The sequence below is a fragment of the Choloepus didactylus genome, chromosome 15, assembly GCF_015220235.1.
Source record: "Choloepus didactylus isolate mChoDid1 chromosome 15, mChoDid1.pri, whole genome shotgun sequence".
NCBI classification, from domain to species: domain Eukaryota; kingdom Metazoa; phylum Chordata; class Mammalia; order Pilosa; family Megalonychidae; genus Choloepus; species Choloepus didactylus.
In genome coordinates, this window is record NC_051321.1 from 16,808,884 (window position 1) to 16,821,117 (window position 12,234).

Sequence of the window (12,234 nt, forward strand, 5' to 3'; positions counted from 1 at the left end):
GCCGCTTCTATGTTTCCAACAATACTTTGGTTGGAGATGTAAAGTACTGAAGGAAAAGCTTAAGGATATAAAATTTAGACTGAGGCAGGTGGGTTGGGAGGAACTGGGAATGGAAGCCTCTGAGAATCCAGGCTTTCCTGGGTGGTTTTAGGAAGGACTCCTCTCTCCCTGGAGTATTTCCTTTCCCAGCCGCAGGGGCTTCGGGGCTGTGGTGGTTGAATCTGGGTGCTGGGTGCTTGTCTCACCGGGAGTGGCCGGATGGAGGGTGGCCCCTTACCTTGCACGTGTCTGACAGCCAGTTCTCCTCCCCCTCGTCTATGAAGCCGTGGATGATGAAACGCGTCTTGCGGTCCAGTCGTAAGTTTGATTCCTTGACGGTGGATAGGTCAGTGGCAGTGATCAGCTGATTTAATTAGAGAAGATAAATTTGAATGTTTTCCTTTCCAAGCCATGGACCTGTCAGAGCCAGTCTTAGTTAGATTGAGGCCACAGGTGCAACTCCTAGGAAATTGGTCTGGGCTAGAACAGAGGCTCCTAACCTGGAGTTGGTGAATAGAATTCAGAAAGTCCAAGTTCATGGGCTTTCTGTTTTCAATAACCTTTAACTGAAATATTATATTTCCATAAATTATCAAATTAGGAAACAAATCACTGTAGTAATAGCATTGTGATTCTGTCACCAAAAGAAGTCATAGATATTTTCATGTCACATTATAGTTGTTGCAACTCAAAATATTATTTATACTCATTACTATTTTAAGTTACAGTAATTATTATACCAGCCCCTAAATCCTATTTAATGAGATAATAAAGCAGCACATATATATCTGCATCACATAGTTGGATAATTTTTTTTAAAATGTAATTGGTTTTCTTTTAACCCCATGTAGTTTATTTTATGCATTTTAAAATGTTATGCTGAGAGGGTGGCCCATGGGCTTCCCCAGAGGGCCAAAGATTCCCTGGCCCAGAAAAGATGAAGAACCGGTTGGCCAGAAGCTTCAGACATGAAGGAGAGCCAGGCCAACGGAGCCATAAGGGACGGTCTCCAGCCTGGGAGTTGTAGAAGAAAGCTGGTGCTCCCAGGTGCCCACAGGTCTGCTCAGGCCCCTTCCACCCCCCATCCCATGCCCATGGGTGATATTGCTGGAAGAAGAACAACACAATGAAAATAACACACTCTCTGCCAGGGAACCCAGTGGGGAATTTGTCATCCAGAATCCCGCAGCAGGTTGGCTTGTGTATGGGGACTGCGAGCTGCTCAAATTCTTAGCCAGTTCTTCCTTAGAAGTCCTTGGCACTGTCTCCTGGTCACTTCCACCTAACTCTGTCTCATGTCCCCCTGGCAGGCCTCCTGGGAACTGAAGACTTCTCCGAAGGTCCCTGACTTTTCTCCTTTGTGAGTAGATATCTCCTCCACCTATCCTTGTCTTCTAGCTCCTTGGGTAGGGTTTTATATCCCCATGAACGCTTCTCTCCCACCACTGCCTGGTGCAGGGAGGAATTAAGACCCTCGAGGGATACACCAGGGTTGAGTTTCCCATAAATGTCACACATAACTCCTTCCTCCCATGCCTTAGAACAGGATTCTTGCAAAGGCCCCTGAAGCTCATGAACAACTGTGTGTGAAGGTGTACATTCCTGCATTGAGCATCTGTAGATTTTATCAGATACTCACAGGGGTTTATGATCCCAGGAGCAAGGTGGCTCTCGGTCTAACACTGGTGAGAGAGCTGTCATCTGGAAAGCTCCAAGGCAGTGATTTATGCTTATGTTTATTTCATTGACCTGCATTATGTATCAGTGGCATGGAATAACTACTACAACCCCACAAGTGTACTGCCCACAATCAGCCCCTCGCTGGCCTGCTGGAGCCCCTGATGTGATGGAGAAGCATTGGGGGTCTTTATTAGAGAACTGTTGGGAAAACACCACCAAGCCGGTGACACTAAAACTTAAGTGGGGCGATGGGGCAATAATGAACGCAGCTCTCTGAACACTGCACAGGGCCGGTCCCCTGCTGAGAAGCTTTTCTGGGTGGTCCTGTTTGCATCCTAATCCAAACCCTTCCCATGGGGAACTAAGGCCGAGTCCTAGAGAGCCACTGAAGGCTCCAGCAGGCAGGTCCCAAGCCCCCCCACCATGTGGTCATTGCCATTGCCCCGTACACTTACTTGTAGTATGTTGGCATTTTCATTTGTGTACAGAAGAAAGCGGGTATTGATGTCCTCAGGGGCCGAGGGAAATACTTTAACTCGGGCCGCTTGAATATCCCTGCCCATGGTTTCTCATCGGAAAAGCATCCAAGAGGTTCATAGCAGATCTCTTTCCCTGGGGGCAGGAAAAACCACAAACTGACCCTTGTGGGGTTCTGGAAGGAGAACTGTCATCTCAGCTACACAAGGAGACTCTTCAGGATGGAGCTGGGTCTGCCTCAGGTCAACACTGCTCTTTATCTTCACCAAGTGTGTTCCCCAAAACTGGCGTGATGATAAGAAATCACCTGGGGGTTAGTAGCACCTGTGTGTATTGAATATACACATTTCCAGGCCCCTCCCTCAGAGATCCTGATTCACAGGGTCTGGGTGGCACCCCAGAAATGGCAGGTTTAATAAGTGCCCCTTATGATAAGGCATCTTGGAGAATTGCTGATCTACAGCCTATGCCTTAAAACCAGCCTCCTCCAGGAAGCCTTCCAGATGGCCCTTTAGGTCTACTCTTGAAACATCACGTATTTATCAAGTACCTAGGAACTCTCTAGCACACCGATGCTACTTAACTCATCCTGGCCTTTCCATTACATCCAGCGCCTGCTGCACACACAGTGGGCATTCATGGGTGTTTGTCCAAGTTGCAAGTCTTCTTCTCAACTTTTAATGCACATTTTGTTTTTTCAAATTATTCTCTGCCATTTCAGATTTCTCCTGTTGCTCTTTGAAAAGGTAAGCTTCTTAGAACAGGAATGGTTCATTTTTGCATCACACTGCATTATATATATAGTAGGGGCTCTATCTGGGCAATTTACTATTTGGTAGCCCACATCACTACCTCTGAATTCAAGGGTCTTTTTTTTTTTGGACCCATGAAATAAACATTTTCACAGAAATGGTCACTGAGGAGTGACATAATTGCAAACCCAGAGGTTTACAGTGGGTCTTCTCTCCTAAGCTCCTTCAGCTCCTTAACTGGTGGTGGGAAGTGCTGGTCATTTATTCAAAGACTAATTAATACTAGTTAATACTTCTTGTTTACTATGTGCCAGATACCATGCTAGTACTTTGCAAGCATGATCCCATTTAAGCTTCAAAAATAGCTCTGGGAGTAAGGAATTGGTATCATCTCCATTTTTCGGATCAAGGAACCAGAGCCCAGGGAGATGCAGTAGACTGCTCAAGCCTGTAGAGCCAGAATTTGAGCCCAAGAAGCCTAATTGGGAATAAAGCAAGAACTCAGGAGACACAAAGACAAATCCAATACAAACTCTGTCCTGAGGAGAGGAAATCTAATAGTGGAGAAATAACGATGGGGTTGAGTTCATTCCAGGATGAGGGAAGAGTCTGAACAGAAGCTTGGCAGTGGGACCACAGGATGCCGGAGCTGTGTTTGCCGTGAGGAGAAAGGCAGTTGTGTCCTGGTGGTAAGTAGAGGGGCCCAAATGCCAGGTGAAGACTTTTGGGCTCCGTGAAGTGGGCAGCAGGGAAGCCAGGCTGGTGGGTGTTAAGCTTGGGGACAGGGGTGTGTGCTGTGCTCCGTGAAGGTATTTTGGGGAGCTGAGTGCAGGCAGCTCAGAAGCAGGAGAGCCGGGAATGGGTGGGTGGGCAGTTGGGTCCGTGCAGGATCTGGAGATGAGAGGACCTTCTGTGTGATGGGCACTCTAACCCAGGTGATTCGAATGGCCCTGGACATGCGGGTAGAGGTGAGGAGATGGTTTCCTGAGCCCGGTTTCGGACAAATGAGTTTGAGTGGGGTGTGTGTGTGTGTGTGTGTGTGTGTGTGTGTGTGTGTGTGTGTGTGGTGGAGCTTCCTGGAGCTTGGGAGGCCAGTGGCTGGACAAGAGGGAGGCTCCCAAGGAAGAGACTGATGAGGAGAGTGCCTGGGGGCATCTTTGGGGCGTGCCCACATCTGGGGCTGGAGGAAGCTGGGTCAGTAAAAGGGTCAAAGAGAGGTGAGGCCTGCGTCACAGCTGGACGGACTCCGGCTCTGCTGTCAGAAGCCACCTGCTCTGTGGCCTGGATGGCAGGGAAGTTGGGCCAAGAGGGGGCCGGGGGCGAGCCTGAGAGCCCAGGAGACCAGGGGGAAGAGTCAGATGCAGAAGAAAGCCGGGGAGGGACTGAGGAGACCAAGTCTGCTCGTGGGGAGCATGAGCCTCAGCAGGGTTTGGGGGGCCAAGCCAGGCGGTGAGGGAGAGGCCCTGCCAGGAGGGGCAGGGCTGGAAGCAACCACACTGGAGGTGCAACGGGCTTTGGTGGTAAGGGAGGTTAGTTTTGTTTTAGGATGAATTGAATTTGGGCATCTGTATCTCCTCTGTACAGAAGCCGAAGAGGGACAAATTGGGGATGGGAGAGATGGAGAGGATCACTGAGAGAGGAGTGAAGGCTGGGGGTGAGTGGCTGGTCGGGCTGGCAGGATGGGGAGTTCTTGGGGGGCACATCCAGATGGCTTTAGTCTGCACAGGCACTTGTCCACATGGAGGGAGGGATGGCATAGGGGGGGCCTGACAAGAGTGCCCCAATCTCCCCTCACCCCACCCCCTGCCCCCTGCAGACAGGACAGAGCACGAGGATAACCAGGAGGTTCTGTTAAAGCAGATTGCCCCATATTGCCACAGAAGCAACACTTCCTGAATGGGAGCAATGGTTTCTCTAGAATTAATGATTATCTAATTAATTATGATGATAATGATCATAATCATCATGCCCTCTAGCTTCATAACACACAAGGGGCCAGCCCAGGCATGGTCTCTCTCCCCACAGGAAGGGTGTTGCAATCCTCACCTCTGACTGTGGCCAGCAGGAGAAGGCCGATGGTCACAAGGGGCAGCATCTACACACGATATCTGAGGCTGGCAGGATCCGGGCAGAGTGGGCAGCTCTGGAAGCACACACAAGACAGGGGAGTGAAACCAAGGGCCCAATGGCCTGGCACCGTTGGGCTCTCCCTGGAGGTGAGGAGCCTGAGCCAAGCCTCCCAATCCACAGGCTGTTCCACCTAGAAGCCAGCCCTAAGGTTCTCCCTGCTGCAGCGCCACCCCCTTCTGCCCCACGCTTGCCTGGCTCCCTGCCCAAGTGGGGCTGTGACTTACTGTGCAGCACCAGAGCTTGCAGTCCTGGCCCAGCTGGTGGACATGGCCTTTATAACCAGGCTTTATCCTTTGGACTTCACTTAGAGGAAAGGACAGGGGGAAAGATAGATAGGGTACCGCACATGCTTTGAACCTGAATTATCATAAACACATAAAGCCAGCTCAACCTGGGAACAGGACTATTTATAAAGTGAGCTTTGAAGAAAGGAAAGCAAACTTGGGGGATGCAAAAGGGCTCTGTTAATCTGAATGTACACATTCAAGTGCAAAAAAATTGTGTGCTCAGACTGATAGCAGAGAAACACCAAGCTGCAGCACCTCCCATTCCAAATTCCCTAAGAAACGCAAACCCTGAAGCTGTCTTGGTGACCCATAGATATTGGCAGATCTGCACAGGAAAGGGAAACATGAAGACTTGCTACTCATTGGAAGGGCATGTTTATGAAGACACACGTTTCATTTACGTGGGTGGGTAGAGAGCAGCTCTCCAATGAACCTAAACAGAGAATAAAAAGCTCAACAACACAAAAGAATAAAATAAACACTTTCAAATGCAGCTTTGTTTAGAGAAAAATCTGGTCTATTTTATTTTATTTTTATTTTTGTCTATTTTTAAAGTATTTCTGCACTTCATCAACTGTACGTTGACCTGGAGATAAGAAGGTGGAAGTGAATTCTTTCCTTTACTGTTGAGAGGAGAACCTGAGTGAACAGGCAGGTGCCCCCTGGCAATTTTTAAAATTGACAGATCATTTAGACATACCAAAGTGCACAAATTTTAAGCCTACAGTTTAATGAGTTTTAACAAGTATATACTTCCATGTCTACTCCCTGGATCAAGATATAAAACATTTCCAGCCACCAGAAGTTTCTTTCTTTATCCTTCTACCACCATCCCTGTAACCACCATTCTGGTGTCTACTACCATAGATTAGTTTTGTCTGTTCTAGAGTTTCATATAAATGGGATTAGACAGTGTGTGCCATCTAGTATCTTGCTTCTTTCATTCAACATATTTTTGAGATCTATCCGTGTTGTTATATTTATCAGTAGTTGGTTCTTTTTTATTGCTGTGTTGTATTGATACATTTACGTGTGAATGTATCATAATTTCTTTGTCCACTCTGCTGTTGATGAACATTTGGGTTCTTTCCACTTGGGGCTATGATGATTAACACTGCCAGGAACACTCTAATCTAGTGCATATCTTTTGGTAAACATATGCCCTCCACCCTCTCAGGTTTTTACCCAGGAGTAGAATTGCTGGGACTTGGTGTGTGTTCATGCTTATTTTTAGGAGATAACGCCAAACAAGTTTTCCAAAATCTTGCACCAGCAGTTGGATGAGAGTTCCCGTTGCCCCACATTCCACTTCTGCCCTTTGAGCACTCCCAGAAACAGTGATGTTGGTAGCAATTTCCTGATGGTTTCAAGTGTAGAAAAGTAGCTGCTTCTTCTCCTTCTCCTCCTCCTCCTTTTCCTCTTCCTCCTCCTCCTTCTCCTCCTCCTCCTCTTCTTCTTCTTGTAAATCTCTCTTTTGAAAACTCTGAGTGTGGAGGTGAGCAGTATGGAGATGAGAGAAGCCGAGGAACGGGTTTCCGCATCTGAGAGCATTCCATATGTCAAGTGGGCTTGAGAAAAGTCAACTTTTATGGAACTGGAAAAGTGGTGATGAAGCCTGAAAAGGGTTGTTTAAGCTTCTGTGAACCCGGAGTCAGGTGTTGCCACCTCACAGCCCCTGGAGGTGTTTGGCAGCTGTGGGAGCAGTTCGGGTCTTAGGCCTGACACTCATGCTCATAAAAGATTCCACTGAAAAAGCCTGAAATTGACAATATTAGGCTGAATGGGAGCCCTGGGCCCATGACGTGGAGAAACATCCAGTCTCCTTACTGGGGCCTTCAAGGCCCCATTCTGGCCCTTGCTTCTGCTCCTCACTGTGTGCCCCTCTCCGTCACCCACTAAACTCCAGGCAGCCACCTGGGTAGAGCATCTTCAGAGTACCCAGCTCAGGGTCTTTGAATATTTTGTTCCCCCTTCTTGAAACAACACTCTCCCCCCAGTCTTTCCCTGCCTAACTAGGACTCATCTTTCAGGGCACAGCCTAAATGTCACATCTTCAAAGAAGCCTTCTTCAGCCCCCCAAACTAAACCAGACCTCCCTTAACATCTCTTATCATACCACCTTTTATTTGCCTTTCAGAGGGCTTATCCCAATTGTTGATTGTATTTCTGTGATTATTTGTTTAGATCTTGCCTTGATGGTCAAGGTCTGCGTAGGCATTTCAGCGTCACCAGAGCCTAGCACAGCACCTACGGTGGATATTAGGTGATCAGTAATACATGCCGAGTGAAGGAATGGGGAATTGGAAGCTAATGATCTACTGGGTTAGCAAGCTGGGTAACCATTTGCCTCTCTGGATGAGTCTCTCTCCTTCTCGCTGCTCTGGGTCCTCGGGGGCTGCCTCCAGGGACTACAACCCTGGGCTACTTGGCCCTTGGCATTGGGATTGGGTTCATCAATGGATGGCACTGCCCGGAGATCCTGGGAGTCAGGAGAAGTGGGAGTCTTCGTTTCCCAGGCTCCCTCTGCTGTGCTGTAGATGGACAGTGTCTGCTTCTTTTCTGACATCTGCAGCTCCTGTCAAACAGCCCCCGTCACACAGCCGCCCTCTTGCCAGTTCTCTAACAGCTCCTTGCCTTGCTCCTTGAGACAGGGAGAGAAGAGCTTCCTGCTGCTGGCAGTCTCTGGGTGCTGTATCCTCGTTGCTTTGTCCCCTTAACGCTGTGCACTCCTTTATAAACAGTCCCTCAATAAACCCTTCAAGTGGGCTGGCTTTTTACTCCTGGGGCCCTGAAGGAGGCAGCTGGCACTGGATCCACCTGAACTGCGTGCAGTTGTGCAGGGACTCATGTCAGTTTGGTGGGGGTGAGCTAGGCCTGGGCACCTTCCTTTCCTGACTCCATACTCTTAATGTGGAGTTTCATCCTGATTAGCCTCTTTACCAGATTGTTAGCCATTCTTGACTTGTGTAGTTCTTTGGTTTGATTTTGCCACCCCTACCAATTCCAGCTGATCCATTCTGTGACTTGATTGTAGTTTCCTAAAGGTTTAGCTCAGAGACTTTCAGATTACCTGTGGGTTCTATCATTATCCATCCCATGGTTCAGCATTAGTTAAAAACCCAGGGAAAACTTGTCACCTGAGTGGACAAGGTGCTTCATTTGCTCAACATCCCCCCCCCCCCCCCCCAAGGCCAGCACTGCAAAGAAGGGGAATGGAGACAGTTCGTTTAGACAAAGAGCAGTTTTGTTACTGCCAGGTTGCCAGGTGCCATGTTAAATACCAAGGGCAGGATGTGGTCACCTCTGTTCTCGAGAGAATCACTGAGGTGGTTTTGCCCAATATATGGAAAAACTTTCATAGGTGAGAATTGTTGGAAGATAGGCTAGGGTTTTGTTGGTGGGGAGTGAGCGCCCTGCCTCACTTGAATGGGATTACAACTCGGATGGAGGTAGACAGAAGTCAAGCTTCAGGTAAGGGTTGAGTTAGATGATCCACTTCTAAGGTCCTTTTCAATTCTGGGATCTTACAAGAAGTTTTGGGAACTGTGACCTGGAGAAAGGAAGACACCTTTCTATTCAAGTAAGAGTCACCCCAAAGAAGCACAACATCTGAACTCCCCTTTTCCTTAAAAGAATCCACTTGAGAGGCAACAGGGCCCAAGTTTATGAGAAATAACCCAAACAAACACACCGGGGGAAACACAGTCTCAAGGAGAGGTGTTGGGGATCATGATAGAGAGCAGAGTATCGAAAAGGAATCGGGTGTGTGCTGGTTCAAAAAGTGTCCTGGGAGAAAATGGCAGTGATGGAACGAAGCTCCAGAAACAGAGTGCCTGGCTTATTTCCACTTTACAGCCCAGACAACAGAGGCCCAGAAAGGCCAAGCTGCTTAGCTGAAGGGTGACGGAAAAGTAGGGCCTTCAGCTACCCCTCCACCGTGGTGCTCTGCCAGCTGCCTGCTGTGGGAAGGAAGCGAAGGCCAGCACCTGTGGGAAAAGTTGTTTGCCGGCCACATGGTTGGCAGGCCGTGGGGTCAGGGCCTGGGGGACCTGCCAGCTGGCACAGCAGCTGCCCAAGGGTTGGGGTTGGCATGGGCCCTCCTCCTGCACCCCGAGGCTTGTTGTAACCATACCCTTCACACCTCTTGTATCTGTCCCTTCCTCTCCCCTCCCCGTCTGCCCTTGCCCTGGAGCAGCTGGCAGCTTGGCTCTCCAGGTGATTTCAGTCTCTGGCTCCAGGTCAGCCTCCCTCCCGCAGCTTCCTAACTCCTCCTCTGTTTCCATCATGGGGACGGCTGAGGTGTTCATTTACTCATTAACATAGATTTTGATTTAGCTACAGTGTGCTGGACACGCTTCCATCCCTCCTTCCCTGCCCTCACAAGACTGATGGTCCAACAGAGCACAGACATTGGTTACCTACACAAATAAATACATAACGGCACATTACTGAAAGGACTGAGAAGGAAAAGCACAGTGGGGAGGGCTGGTATGCAGGCCACGTAACCTGGGCCTTATCTAAAGAGATACTTGGGGGTATTGGGGTGGAGGGTCAGAATTTAGGGGAAGTCCAAGCCGCTGAGCCTGGCATTGCCTCAGACCCTCCCACCCTGCAGTTACTCAGACAGCAGGACTCACAGCTCTGGAATGTACCTTCCTCTTTGGAGCCTCTGCACCTGCATTTCCCCCTGCCAGGGATGCCCACACCTCTGCCCCCTCCACCCTCCTCCATCGCTCGCTAACCCTTGCCAGCCATTTGGGGCCCCTGAGCGGCCTCTCTCTGCTCTCAAAGCCTGTGAGCCTTGATGGCTCTTCTGCATTTTCAGGCCCAGCTCATCATATCCAGGCATTCTCAGACCGAGTAAGCACGTGGACACCAACCTTGCTAAAAACAATTCTCACAACACCCTGGAATATTCCCATTGATCTCCTTTTATTAAACATCAACTCGGGAAGCAAGAGTCTTCCTGTAAATTATCAAAACAAAGGGAAAGCTTTGTCTGTATAACTATAAAAAAAGAGATGATCATCACAATAAAAACACAAAATTAGTAAATTCTCAGAGGAGAGTATGCCCAGGGAGCCCTGGGACCCGGAAGATGACGCAGTATCTCCAAAATGCTGTATCTCTGGAGCTCTCTTCACCTGGCAGCACATGAGATTCACCTGTGGCTTCTTAGCTTTCCCTATGCCCTGGGGGAGCCCTTTACTTGGTCAGGGTAGGGGCTGGGGTTACCCCCTTTTTTGAAACTCCAAGGTGATTCTGGTTTGCAGCCAGGATGGAGATGCTCTGGCGTTCTCTGATGGCTCATCGCTCTTTGGTGGGTCCCTTGAGCCCTTGGCTGACCCCAGGAGCCACACATCCATGTAATGATATGGGGCCTGGGATGGGTGGGCACAAAGCCGACCTTAAGACACTCTGCTGCCTAGCAAGTCCAGGACCCCAATCTCGGTGCCTACAGCTTTTTGGTAGTTCTACTGGGGTCTGAGACCAGATTGAGGTCACACTCCTGAGGTTGCCTTAAGGATAGAGCCTTGTGTTTCCATGGTGCCATTCGTTCTCTTGTTAGATCCATTAGACAACAATGTGGGACAGTCAGGACTGGGGCTGTTGCCTCCATTTTACAGATGAGGAAGTTGTGGCCAGGGAGCTGGAGATGTCCTGCCAAGGTCACCTGGCTGGCCTGGAATTCCAGTGGCTGGCTCAGTGCTCTTTCCTATTGCTTCCAACTAGATTCAGTGTCCTTCTAGCATCTGAAGTTTACACCCATAAAAGGAATCCTGCTTGGATTATTTAAAACAAAACAAAAACCAAGTCCAATCACACTGGCCCCATGAAGCTCCTTAAATCTGGATACGTGACTGTATTTGGGGAGGGCCCTAAACTCCCATCACCCCGGAGCAATGTGTTTGGGTCATGGATCTACGGGGCTGCACTTGGACTCCCCAATGTGTTAGGAGCACCTCAGAGTTGGAAATTGGATGCTCGATGACCACAGTGATAAATAGCCAATGTCCACAGGGGTGACCTTGGAACCTCCTGTCCCTTGTCTTCGTGGACGTTTTCTCCAGCTGCACCTCTGATGATGGGATGTACCTGCCGGAAGTCTGAGGGAGAAGAGCAGAGGCCTGGCCCTGCCCCAGCTCAGGTCTCCATTACTGCCCTGCCCTGGAGCATTTGACCTCCACTGTGCCTGCTGTTGGCTCCAGGTTACCCCAGGGCCCCCAAGGCTCAGGGCAGTGTCTCGCTGAGTGCTTGTGGTGTGGCCAACAGCCTTAGGCAGCCTCCCCAACTGCCTTCCTCCCTCCACAGCTCTACAGGCTTCTCAGCTTCTTCTCTCCTTTAAAATGGTTTACACTCGTCATCTTCCATATCTATTAGTCTAGGGATCTGGCCAAGGCAGGCTGCCCTTGACCGAGAAGAAGGCCTCTCACCTGTAGCCAACCAGTCACACACCCTCTGCTGGGCCTTGACTCCATTCAGCTACTGCCCTCCCATGGGCCTGGTCACCTGTTGCCTGGATGGCTGCAGGGGCCTCCCCTTCCCTGCTGGCCTCCCAGCCTGCAGCCTCGGCAGTATCTGGACCTTCAAACCTGGGCCTGGAACCACAACCTCTGTGACGTCTTCCCCCTCTACCTCCTTTCTCTCGGCTGCCCTGTCCTGGGACACACCTTGGTTTTTTCACCTCTAGGTGGTATTTATGTGCTGGCCACCCTGCTGCTGTGCACTCCCAGAGGCCAGAGTTGGTGTCTTCTGCTTTATTCCCATGTTACTGCCTGGCCTGGTGATGGGCACAGAGCCAGAGTGGGTGAAGGGTTTGCAGAATGTGCATTACATTAATTGAGCTCCTCTGGAGCAGGGTGCCGCCT